Source organism: Chiloscyllium plagiosum, unplaced genomic scaffold, assembly GCF_037043375.1.
Source record: "Chiloscyllium plagiosum isolate Xiang-an unplaced genomic scaffold, Cpla_swu_hap1 HiC_scaffold_4, whole genome shotgun sequence".
NCBI lineage: Eukaryota > Metazoa > Chordata > Chondrichthyes > Orectolobiformes > Hemiscylliidae > Chiloscyllium > Chiloscyllium plagiosum.
The window spans coordinates 63,440,966-63,453,498 of record NW_028270142.1 but is presented as its reverse complement, the minus strand read 5'-3'; the positions used below and the strand labels follow the sequence as shown (position 1 = coordinate 63,453,498).

General features: G+C 43.3%; 1 protein-coding gene across 5 annotated transcripts in view; it reads right to left on the bottom strand.

Moving 5' to 3' along the window:
* Positions 1-7,828, bottom strand: part of socs6a (suppressor of cytokine signaling 6a) — a 59,555-nt gene extending 51,727 nt beyond the window's left edge. Inside the window, exons 1-2 of one of the 5 annotated variants that reach the window (XR_015756980.1) lie at positions 7,152-7,828; positions 1,071-1,181 (exon numbers count right to left, since the gene is read on the bottom strand). The gene's annotated coding sequence lies outside the window, so the exon portion shown is untranslated. Of the gene's footprint in view, positions 1-1,070; positions 1,186-7,151 lie in introns of all 5 variants that reach the window. The other 4 variants (XR_006311426.2, XM_043688461.2, XM_043688464.2 and 1 more) reach the window with 4 other exon arrangements.
* Positions 7,829-12,533: the final 4,705 nt, after the last annotated feature.

The window sequence follows — 12,533 nt, the reverse complement described above, 5'->3', positions numbered from 1 at the left end:
AATGCAAATAAATCCTATCATTCAGAATCACCTCCAAAATCTTACCAATCATTAGTGTCAGACTCACAGGTCGAGAGCTCCTCTTAAAGCCTCTCTTAAATAAAGGCAAATTAGGCACTCTCCAGTCTTTCAGCACCTCATTTTTAAGATTTTATAAATGATACAAACAATTCTGCTAGGAGCCATGCAATTATTCCTTATCTTCCCACATCCTGGGATACACTTGATCAGGTCCTGGAGATTTATCCACCTTTATGTTTTATCAGAACACCAGCACTTCCTCTTCTGTAATGTAAACTGTTTTCAAAATATCAACATTTATTTCCCAGAGTTCTCTAGCCACTGTTTCTTTCCTTCTTTCTAGAATATGACTGGGTCTTATTCTTGACTAGAATCTCAATACTTTCATTCATCCATTGTTCACTATTCTTACCAACCTTACCCTTCACTCTAGCAGGAGCATAATGCCTTAAATAAAAGCTTACACTTTACTGAATCTTTAACATAGCAAAAATATTCACAGGAATTATAGCACTTTACAGGAGCCATAAATAGGCAAAAGCCAATAGAAAGTAGAGGACAGATAACCAGAAGCTTGGTCACAGCAGCAGGTGTTACAGAACATCTTAAAGAAATACTGAAATGCACAGGCATTTAGGGAGAAAATTCCAAAGTCAGAGACTGACTAATGATTGAACAATTAGAATCAGGAATTGAAGATGTCAGCCTTGGAGGAATGCAGGGATCTTGGACTAGTGTAGATCTGGAGGAGATTACAAAGTATGGCAAAGCACAAAGGGATTTGAAAACAAAGACATAAGTTTTAAATTGATTCACTCCTCGATCAGGAGACAATGTAGGTCATCAAGCATCGGGGTGATGAGGAACACTACATGGTGCAAATTAGAATACATGGAAAAGAAGGTTTGATGAGCTCAGGGTTATGTAGCATGAATGGAGTACACTAAAAATAGCTAAATCTAGAGGGAACAAAGCAATGAATAGAAGTTTCATCACATAAGCTAAGTTAGAGAAGTGTAAGGCAATAATACATAGGTGAAACCAAGTACCTTAGTGATGATGTAGGTACCCAACCAGAAGCTCAGCTCAGGGTCAAATATGGTTTGAAGGTTCGGAACTGTCTAGGTCAGTGTCAGCCATCAGGGAGAGAGATGGTTTCACTAGCTAAGATATTTTAAAGTAAATGACTATTATTCACATCAGCAAAATAAATCATTTAAGGTGCAGCTATACTGTTGCATTTTAAAACTAGGCAAGAACAATGTTATAACTCTAGTCAAGTTTCAATATGATTCCAAAGCAAAATATCATCTCAAACTGTTGGGATTAGATATTTTGGACCACAACTTTCGTGTTGCATCATATTTTTCACATACTTATACTACTCAAGTTCCTCTGATCACTGCATGTTAAATAACATGAGTGTTGTTCTAGAATGTAGGTACTCTCCTTCTTAGGCTAAAGTATAAATTTCGACTAAAACAGAAAGCTGACTAGAATTCACACCTATTTTATGACTGCACTAGATAATTATTACATGATAATGTATGGTACACACCTCAGAATTCAGAGATAGTTGAAGCAATTGCACTGATGGAACACATATTTTAGAGAAATATGTCCAATTCTGAGTTACTTTTATACAGGTGCTAATTTACTTCAGGTTTTGGAAAAAGTAGCATACGTTATCTAACTCTTTACATTTATGGCATTAAATCTGCTTCCTTATCATTACAGCAGAATTAAACAGCCCAAGAAACGTGGAATTATGACTCGACAGCCAGGATAAGGAAGTGGAATTTTGTTGTCATATTCGCTGGATCCAGCGAATAAAAATGAAGACAATACAATATGAAAGCAATGATGGATACTGAACTTCTAGATTAACCCTTTGCTGGTGTGCTAATAATAAACTTATAACCATATGCAAACTGCAAGAGCCAAAATGAATTACGATGCATACAATTTCTATTTGCATGCATATCTCAATCTGGGGCCAATTAGTTTCAGGAGAAAAAGTTTGTTTTAAAATTTTCCTCTGAGTACTGGTACTGTTTATTTATATTGAGACTAAGGAACTGTGGAATCTCCTATGACCATCGACTGTAAGGGAAGATGCAAATGAAAAATGATCAAGATTTCTCCTATGTATTGCACTAATATGCTTTTAATCTAATCAGAGAAATCGCAAGTTTATCAAGTATCCAGCATTTTAAAAGGAGACATCCATTTATCTATTTTAAAAGATCACAGTCTTGTGCAAAACTAACTCCAGATGAACACCCTAAACTCAAAGGCCGAAATAAACATCACATATACATCATTTCACAGAGTTAAAAAAATCACACAACACCAGGTTATAGTACGTGTTTATTTGGATGCACTAGCTTTTGCAGCACTGCTCCTTCTTCAGGTGGTTGTGGAGATTAAGATCATACTCACAGAATTTATAGCCAGAGTCCAGTGTCATGAAGATGTGATACAGTAAACAATCTTCCATTAAAACTTTCATCTTTTATAAACTGGTTTCTGTTCTTTGATACATAAATCCCAGAATTTCTTTTAAATTACATTCTCAAGATAGCTCAGATTTTTAAACAATAGGTGTGAAGTCTGTCTGTTACCAATTCTATGCCAGACTGACAAACCCTCTGTATAGTTTTACAGAGTTGGATATGGATTCATGTAGTTTTTGAGCAAAATAAAATATAATTTAAAAGTAGTTCTGGGATTTACATATCAAAGAACAGAAACCAGCATATCCCATTATAAAAGATGAAAGTTTTAATCTAAGATTGTTTGCTATGTCACATCTTCATGACACTAGACTCCTTTGGCTATACATTCTGTGAGCATGATCTTAACCTCCACAACCACCTGATAAAGGAGCAGCGATCCGAAAGCCAACGCTGCCAAATAAACCTGTTGGACTATAACCTGGTATTGAGAGATTTTTAAATTTGTTCACCCCAGTCCAACACCAGCACCTCCAAGACACTATTTCACTAAACACTACTTGAGGTTTATTAACTAGATCATAATTTTTGTGAATACTATAGATGTCATATACTTAATTTGTAAATGCTTTCAGATTTTTTTGCAACGATGTGCAAACACCTTACTGAAGTGTCTATCTGAATTCCTCACCTTTTTCAAATCATTAATCATTCCTAGGTCAGTATTTATTTCATTACAAACCAAAGAATGGTCCAAAATACATTTTAAAAATTTCAAAAGAAAGCTATTAACAAAAAACTTACACTATTCAAGTTGACTTTGCTTAGAAATGATATGCAGAAAGAGAATAAAATTCACCAAAACTTTCTCCAACTAATAAGGTCTCAACATTTGCTAGTGTCATTGTTAGAACAGAAACAAGCAAAAACAACGCTGACTGTAAAAATTAATCAGGCTCGGTTTGGCAGGTACACTGAAACAGATTTATGATCTGAGTCACTACACTGGGCTGAGGATAGGGTGGAGGGAAAGAAGATATTTAAAACAAGATGATTGCAACAATTTTCAAAGTTTTTTTGTTAAACAGTGCTCTGGAAAGTGCCTTGACACGTAAACAAAGCACAAAAATGGCAATGCGAAACAGACACAGAATCAGACTGATAGCTTTCTGAAATACAGGTGGTCAGTCTAAATTGGATTTTGTTTTGACTGTTCAAGTTCCCTTTCATAAAGAGGGAATGATGAACCAAGTATTGGAGGGTTTGAGCTTTTGGGAGAGGCTGAATAGGCTGGGACATTTTTTCTCTGGAACATCAAAGGCTGAGGGGTGACCTCATAGAGATTTATAAAATCATGAGGGGCATGGATAGGATGGCTAGCCAAGATCTTTTTTTTCCCCAGGGTAGGGGAGTCAAAAACTACAGGGCAAAGATTTAAGTGGGAGGGAAAAGATTTAAGGGGAACCTGAGGGGAAAATTTTTCATTCAGATGATGGTGTTTGTATGAAACAAGTTGCCAAAGAGATGATGGAGTCAGGTATATTTACAAAATTTGAGAAACATCTGAATGGGTACATCAATAGGAAATCTTTAGAGGGATATGGGCCAAATGCTGGCAATGAGATTATCAGTTTAGGATATCTGGTTGGCGCAGATGAGTTGGGTTTGTTTCCATACTGTATAACTATGACCTCTTCAGTTCAAAGATATCTTCAGAAAGACTTGCTTGCTATAGAAAAACAGTCATAGCATTTCACTGGACCCCAAATTACCCGTTAAGGAAGAAAAAAATCAATTAAGGATAGAAAGCCCTAAAAAGTGTAGTTTCTGTTTACCATAGAGACATTGAAAGAGGTTGGGGAATTAGTCTTACCACTTTGTCGAATACATAGACAGATTTATGGAGGATGGAGTGGTAGGCATTAGAAGACTAGGAGAAGGGAGTTTTATGAAAGATTTGGGCTTGAAGGTTATAGAAAATTTGGGGACTGGGGGTGAAGTGTATGGAAACTGGCAGGATTAAGAGGAATGAAGATTGGTGGGAAGGGGGGTGAGGATGATGGGGGAGGGGAGGATGATGGGGGGGAGGGGAGGATGATGGGGGGGGGAGGATGATGGGGGGGGAGGATGATGGGGGGGGAGGATGATGGGGGGGGAGAGGATGATGGGGGGGAGAGGATGATGGGGGGGAGAGGATGATGGGGGGGAGAGGATGATGGGGGGGGAGAGGATGATGGGGGGGGAGAGGAGAGGAAGATTTGGTGGTTGGGGTGGAGGGGAGAGGAGGTTTGGTGGTTGGGGTGGAGGAGGAGAGGAAGATTTGGTGGATGGGGCTGGGAGGAGAGGAAGATTGGGTGGGGGGGTATGGGGGGGGCAGGAAGATTGGGTGGGGGGGTATGGGGGGGGCAGGAAGATTGGGTGGGGGGGTATGGGGGGGCAGGAAGATTGGGTGGGGGGGTGTGGGGGGCATGGGGGGGCAGGAAGATTGGGTGGGGGGGTATGGGGGGACAGGAAGATTTAGCAATGGGGGGATAGGAAGATTTGAGGGTGAGGGGGACAACAGGATTTGGTGATGGGGTGTGGGGGAACAGGAAGATTTGGTGGTGGGGGGGAACAGGAAGATTTGGTGGTGGGGGAACAGGAAGATTTGGTGGGGGGGAACAGGAGGATTTGGTGGGGGGGGAACAGGAGGATTTGGTGGGGGGGGGAACAGGAGGATTTGGTGGGGGGGGGAACAGGAGGATTTGGTGGGGGGGAACAGGAGGATTTGGTGGGGGGGGAACAGGAGGATTTGGTGGGGGGGGAACAGGAGGATTTGGTGGGGGGGGGAACAGGAGGATTTGGTGGGGGGGGGAACAGGAGGATTTGGTGGGGGGGGAACAGGAGGATTTGGTGGGGGGGGAGAACAGGAGGATTTGGTGGGGGGGGGATCAGGAGGATTTGGTGGGGGGGGACAGCAGGATTTGGTGGGGGGGAACAGCAGGATTTGGTGGGGGGGGGAACAACAGGATTTGGTGGGGGGGAACAACAGGATTTGGTGGGGGGGGAACAACAGGATTTGGTGGGGGGGGGAACAACAGGATTTGGTGGGGGGGGAACAACAGGATTTGGTGGGGGGGGAACAGCAGGATTTGGTGGGGGGGAACAGCAAGATGTGGGGGTGGGGAAACAGCAAGATGTGGGGGTGGGGGAACAGCAAGATGTGGGGGTGGGGGGAACAGCAAGATGTGGGGGTGGGGGGAACAGCAAGATGTGGGGGTGGGGGGAACAGCAAGATGTGGGGGTGGGGGAACAGTAAAATTTGGTGGTAGGGTAGAAGGAACAGGAAGATTTGGTATTGGGGGTGAGGGAACAGGAAGATTTGGTATTGGGGTGGGGCAACAGCAAGATTTGGTGGTGGGGAGGGGGGAACAGCAAGATTTGGTGGTGGGGAGGGGGGAACAGCAAGATTTGGTGGTGGGGAGGGGGGAACAGCAAGATTTGGTGGTGGGGAGGGGGGAACAGCAAGATTTGGTGGTGGGGAGGGGGAGGGAACAGCAAGATTTGGTGGGGGTGGGGGAACAGCAAGATTTGGTGGGGGTGGGGGAACAGCAAGATTTGGTGGGGGTGGGGGAACAGCAAGATTTGGTGGTGGGGGAGGGGGGAACAGCAAGATTTGGTGCTGGGGGAGGGGGGAACAGCAAGATTTGGTGCTGGGGGAGGGGGGAACAGCAAGATTTGGTGCTGGGGGGAGGGGGGAACAGCAAGATTTGGTGCTGGGGGGAGGGGGGAACAGCAAGATTTGGTGCTGGGGTGGGGGAGGGAACAGCAAGATTTGGTGCTGGGGTGGGGGAGGGAACAGCAAGATTTGGTGGGGGGCAGGAAGATTTGGTTTTGGGGGCGGGGGATAGGAAGATTTAGTGTTGGGGGGGCAGGGGATAGGAAGATTTGGTGTTGGGGGGGCGGGGGACAGGAAGATTTGGTGTTGGGGGGCGGGGGACAGGAAGATTTGGGGAGGGGGGGGGACAGGAAGATTTGGTGTTGGGGAACTGGAAGATTTGGTGGTGGGGAGGGGGGGGCAACTGGAAGATTTGGTGGTGGGGAGGGGGAGGGAACTGGAAGATTTGGTGGGGGTGGGGACAGGAAGATTTGGTATTGGAGGGTGGGGGAACAGCAAGATTGGTGGTGTGGGGGACAACAAGATTTGGTGGTGGGGGGACAGCAAGATTTGGTGGTGGGGGGCAGGAAGGTCCAGTTTGACGAGACTCCGGATTTTACAATCGGGGGTATTTAAAGGGGAAAGAGTTTCCACAACTTCTCGCCCAGACAAAGAGGGAGGTGGAGGTGGAGGTGAGGGCAGGAGGCCCAGCCTGACTCAGAGAGGCTCCACCCGGGGGAGGGGGCACTTTCACAACTTGTATCCCCGGGGCCTGTGTCAGGCCTGAGGTTGGGCTTCGTCTCGAGGTGGAGGAGAGTCGTGAAGCCCGGGTCCGCCAGCTGCAGCGACCGCACGCCTGGAAGTTTCTGGAACCACCCGGAACCTTCCAAGGCCCTGGGGCGCTCGCGCAGTTCGAGAGACCGCCGGCTCTCCGCCGAAGCTCCGGCCAGAGCAGAGCAGGGCCGCGCCCGCAAAGACCGAAGGCCCCACCGCCAGCCTCGTCCTTTCCTGCTACCTCCACATCACCGTCGCCTTACCTCCGGCTGCAGTCCGCCCAGGCTCCACTACAACCTTCATGCCATCAGCGCCTGCCGGCCGGCCCGGGCCCCGAGGGGCGGGAAGGAGGGGAGGGCTGGATCGGGCAGGGCGGGGGGGGGAGGGACAGACTCCAGCCGCCTGCTCCCCGCCCCGGTCACCCCTCCCGCCTCCGCTCAGTGAGATCCCAACTGATTGCCCAAGCACTGATCACTTTCCGACCCTTCCTCACACTCTCTCTAACTGATCACCCTCACTAACTGTAACCTTCTCAGTCACTGGTTTATTTCTGACTGATCTCTCGTAACTGTTTTCTATCTTATTGATCTCTCTTACTGATCTCTTTCTTACTGATTGCTTTATTACTGATCTCTCTCTACCTGATCTCTCATTGTGACTGATCTTTGTCTTATTGATTTCTCTTACTGATTTCTATCTCTAACTGATCTTTCTAGCTATCTCCCTCTGAATTACCTCACCCTGTCTAACTGATCTCTTTCTCTAACTGATCTCAACCCACAGAGAGCCTGTGCAATTCTCTGCCGCAGAAAGCAGTTGAGGCCATAACATTTAATGTTTTCAAAGAGTTAGATATAGTTCTTCTAGCTATCAGGATCAACGGTGAGGAAATAAATCAGTAATGGAGTACTGTGTGAGATGATCAGCCATGATCCTGTTGAATGACAGAACAGGCTCCCAGGGCTGATTGGCCTACTCTTCCTCCTATTTTCTATGTTTCTGTCTCTTTCTGATGTCCTTTTAACTGAACCATATATCTCCCACTATTTGATCTTTCTGCCCTAACTACCGAATCTCTCCAATGATCTTCCTGAGCTACCTGCTTTTGATCTCTCTCTCTCCTTTGCTACTGATCTCTCTTCTAACTAGTAAACTCTATTCCTATTAGTATTCCATCTCACTCTCTTACTCATAGCTTCCTTCCTCTCTTTGATTGATCTTCCCCTGCCTTTACCTCTAATTGATCCCTCTCTCCCTTCCTCTCACTGATTTCTCTGTTTCTCATTCCCTCACCAATCTCTTGTGTATCTCCTCCGTCTTTCTAATCTCCAGCTCTCTCGGACTGCTGTCCCTCTCTCTCTCACCTAACTCATCTCTCCTCTCTCTCTTATTTACTCTCCCTCTTATTGATGCCTCTCTTCCTGTCACTATCCCACTCTCCCTCTCCCTGTGTTGCTGATCGTGCTCTCATTACCAGTCTCACTCTTCACGTCTCACTAGTTCTACTGTCTCCATCTCAGTGAGCTCTCTCTTCCTCTTTCAGATCTCTGTTCCTCCTAGTGATTTCTCATCCCTCACTGATCTGTCTCTCTGCCTCTTATGGACCATTTTCTCTTCCATCCTACTGCTTTTTTGCTTTACTGGTCACTCTCTGTCACTGATCTCTCTATCTCTACAATCTCTCTCTCTCACTCTCTCTGTTCCTGATCTGTTTCCCTCCTTCTCTGTGCCTGATTGATTTTGCTCCCTTCCTGATCAAATCTTATCCTCTCTGATTAATCTGTCTCCCTCATTCTCTGTTCATGATTGATCTGTCCCCCGCCTTTCCAGAAAGATTCTCCCTCTCTCGTCCTGATCGATCTCTGCCTCCACCCCATTCATCATCAATCTATGTCTCTCCTTCCTGTTTGATCTTTCTCCATATCTTCCATATCAGTCCCTTTCTCCCTCTGTTCCTGATCTATCCATCTCTCCCCATGTTACTAATGTGAATTTTTTCTCACTGAGGGCCACAAATGCTTGACACTGTCTTGGTGATAAATTAGTGGAAACAGTAACCAGCGAACCCCAGAAACCGGCCTGAGTGTGGAGTAAAGGAAAAAGGCCCTTCCCAGTTGTCATTTTTAAAAATTAGTTCTGCCACCCATTCTTCTTTTCTCTCCCTCCCCTATCTTTGCTGAAAAACTTGAAGATGGGAATATTAAATTCCTAATTCTCCCCTTCTTAGAGCTGGATATTCTACTGCAACATTGGAAGCTGACTGAAACTTTTAGCCTGGATAAAGTTCAGAATGTATCTGCTAAGGCACAACATGTCACAGATCACAACATGAGCAAGACTGCATTGTCAGCAGGATGGGAAGTATTTGATGACTGGGTCACTGATAAACTGAAATGTAGCCTTAATATTTGTAATTTAATTGAGAACTTTAAGACTTCCAAAGCTATCACCAGTTAAGCAGTAAGCATAAGTGATTTTGTTTTTCCTTTTTTTCCCTTTTTAATAGTGATAGCTATAGATGATTTCCTCCTTCAGAAGAAATAGGTTGAACTAAAGCTGTTGCAATGTAACCTGGGTGTGGCTGATGAAATGCATTATAAATAAGTGATGTCCGTTAAGACAAGATCACAATCACAGATTGTAAGGTGAATGGAGTGCACTGTAAACAGAGTAAAAAGTCGAGAATGTAATGAAAATGGGAAGTCAATACTTTTAACTCTTTTACCGATTTGTGCGTTGATGTAGAGATGCCAGTGTTGAACTGGGCTGGACAAAGTTATAAACCACACAACACCAGGTTTATTTGAAAGTACAAGCTTTTGGAGCACTGCTCTTTCGTCAGGTAGCGAGTGTGACTAGCTACGTGATGAAGGAGCAGTGGTCCGAAAGCTTGTACTTCCAAATGAACCTGTTGAACTATAACCTGGATTTGTATGATGTGGAGACGCCAGTGTTGGACTGAGGTGGACAAGGTTAAAATAAGGTTAAAATCAGACAGCATCAGGCCTTAGTCCAAAAGGTTTATTTGCAAGCTTGTACTTTTCAAATACACCTGTTGCACTATAACCTGGTGTTGTGTGATTTTTAATTGATTTGTATAACCTTGAGGCAACAAGTGACTCAAAACTAGAAAGCAATAACTAATATATTATTGTAATAATGTTAAATTGTTGGAACAACTAAATTTTTAAAAACTAAAATAAACCAAGTAATTTAACTACATCAGATGCCATCATAATTACACAAAGGAAAGATGAACACATTTAGTTCTGTGCCATGATATCAACGGGGAGAGGGGGGAGGTTACGGCAAAAAAAAATTAATGTGATAACAGATCATATAGTTGGGGGTTACAGCCATAACCAGAACTCTGAAACTGTGTTGCCTGCCCAGGATTAAGGATGTCTCCTTGTAGATGGAGTAGAACTCAGAGGAAGAGGGTATGAATTCAGTTGTTGATGTCTGCATAGTTCAAAATAGCAAGAGAAGCATATATTTATAAGGTGCCTTTAACATAACAAAACATCCCAACACACTTTAAAAAAGCATTATAAAAGAAAGTACAACAATGGTCACATAAGGAGCTATTAGGTCAGATGACCAAAAACTTGAACAAAGTGATTGGTTTTAAAGAGTGACTGAACAAAGGAAAGCAAAGATATGGAGAGGTAAAGCAATTAAAATTGACAAGATAACCAGGTAGATAGAGGTAGGAAAACAATTCTGCTGTTGGAATTTGAGAAGATATTGTATAAATAACATCACAGAACCTCAAATGTATACACACGAATTAACTCAGGGCAAACATTAGATATTTAAATGTCTTAAAATTGGTTTTGGAAGTTGGGGTCTCAATTTATGTGACACTGGCAGAGTACTGGAGAAAGAAGAAGCTGCACAATTCCAATGTCCTGAAAAATCAAATAGAAAGGACTTTAAACTAAGAAGGGGCAGAGAGGGTAAATTTAGAAAAGAAAAGTCACAACTGCAGAGCTGAGTAATGGATTGGGTTAAGACAAGCTAATTAAGGGAAAGAGCTGTTCGCTTACTTTTCATTTCTTCAGGTAGCCAGTGATAAACATGCTGTTGATTAAAGAATGCATTTGCAGGAACTCACACTCAATATTTGCAAGCTTTGCTAAAAAATAACTTGTGCTACTGAAAAGGGAGAAGTATTGTAAATGGTGTAGGTGTCGTGTATCATGAAGAATGAGAATCAAAGTCTGCATGGAATAGAACAGTTATCCAGATTTTCTCCAGATTGGAGGTGTTGGTGAATGATGTGAAAAGAAGGAGAGATGTCTGCAGGAGGTCCTCTAGACATCATGTCAAAGTGCAGTGGAATATGAGGAGAAGTTCATTATACTGTATACCACCATTCTCAATAGCATGAGGCCAATTCCACCAATGGAATGTCTGGTAATGAACAACACTATTTTCAACATGAAGCTGTAAGGACAAAAAGAATTTTCCTCACTGCTGTTAAAGTCACAAGTCACACAACACTAGGTTGTAGTCCAATGGGATTATTTATCCTTTGTCAGGTGAAATGACTTCACCTGACAAAGGAGCAGTGCTCCAAAAGCTTGTGATTTCAAATAAACCTGTTGGATCATAATGTGGTGTCATGTGACTTCTGAGTTTGCCCACCCCAGTCCAACACGAACACTTACATGTCATCACAGTTGTTACTCCTTACTGTCTCTAGTTGTGCACCACCTTGCCTTCCAAGAGATAGTGAATTGTATACATGAATGGTGTTCAGTCTTTTTGAGTGACATGCCTACAGTAGAATAGAATGCACAAGCTGTGATTTGTAGGTTTGGAACTTGCAATCAAAAAGGACAATACCAAGAGTCTACCCCCGAGAACTTATATGCAGGGCAACAACATGTTTAATGACTTTACACGAGCTGTGAAGATTGGAGAATGCATCTTCAAATGCCTTATCTTACCAATTGAGCCTTGCACATGAGCTACTGCTCAATCTACTACTTTGCCATCAATAGTCTTTCCACAATGTCTATCACTCAGTCCTCATTCCTAACTTATTTTTTCCATAACTAGCAAACTCCACACCCTCATCTTCAAGTTTCCACCAAAACTGCAAAATGTACTGATCCCAACTTCTGGCTTGGCTGCAGTGTCTATAGACATGCCCACACACTTTTTTAAAGTCGTATGAGTTGAATTAATGTTGGTAGTTAGAGATTCACAGTGTCCTACATTGAACAAAATAGAAGAGAAATTTATTGCCGCTTGTATATTTACATGAAAGCTACAGTGAAAGTTTTTCTAAGTCACCCTACCACAATGCCTATATTAATGACAAAAGACACACATAATAAAGAAAGTAAAATTAAGAGAAAGTTCATCGCAGTTCAGTTAATAGCTTTTAGCTGGAGGAAAGCTGATAGAAATACCAATAAATTAAGGTGGAGACATAACAAATAATTACAAAGGCATGTAAAAATTGAACTGGAAGTCATGATGACATTCCTCGACTACCATGTACTGAAAGATCCAATGGATGTTTGTTGTTTCTCACTATGAGGTATAAATAATACTTTTACAGGCATTTCAATGTCGAGGCTAAGTTTAAGCTGTTCAGTTACAAACAACAGCATGCTTCCATTTGTGTGTCA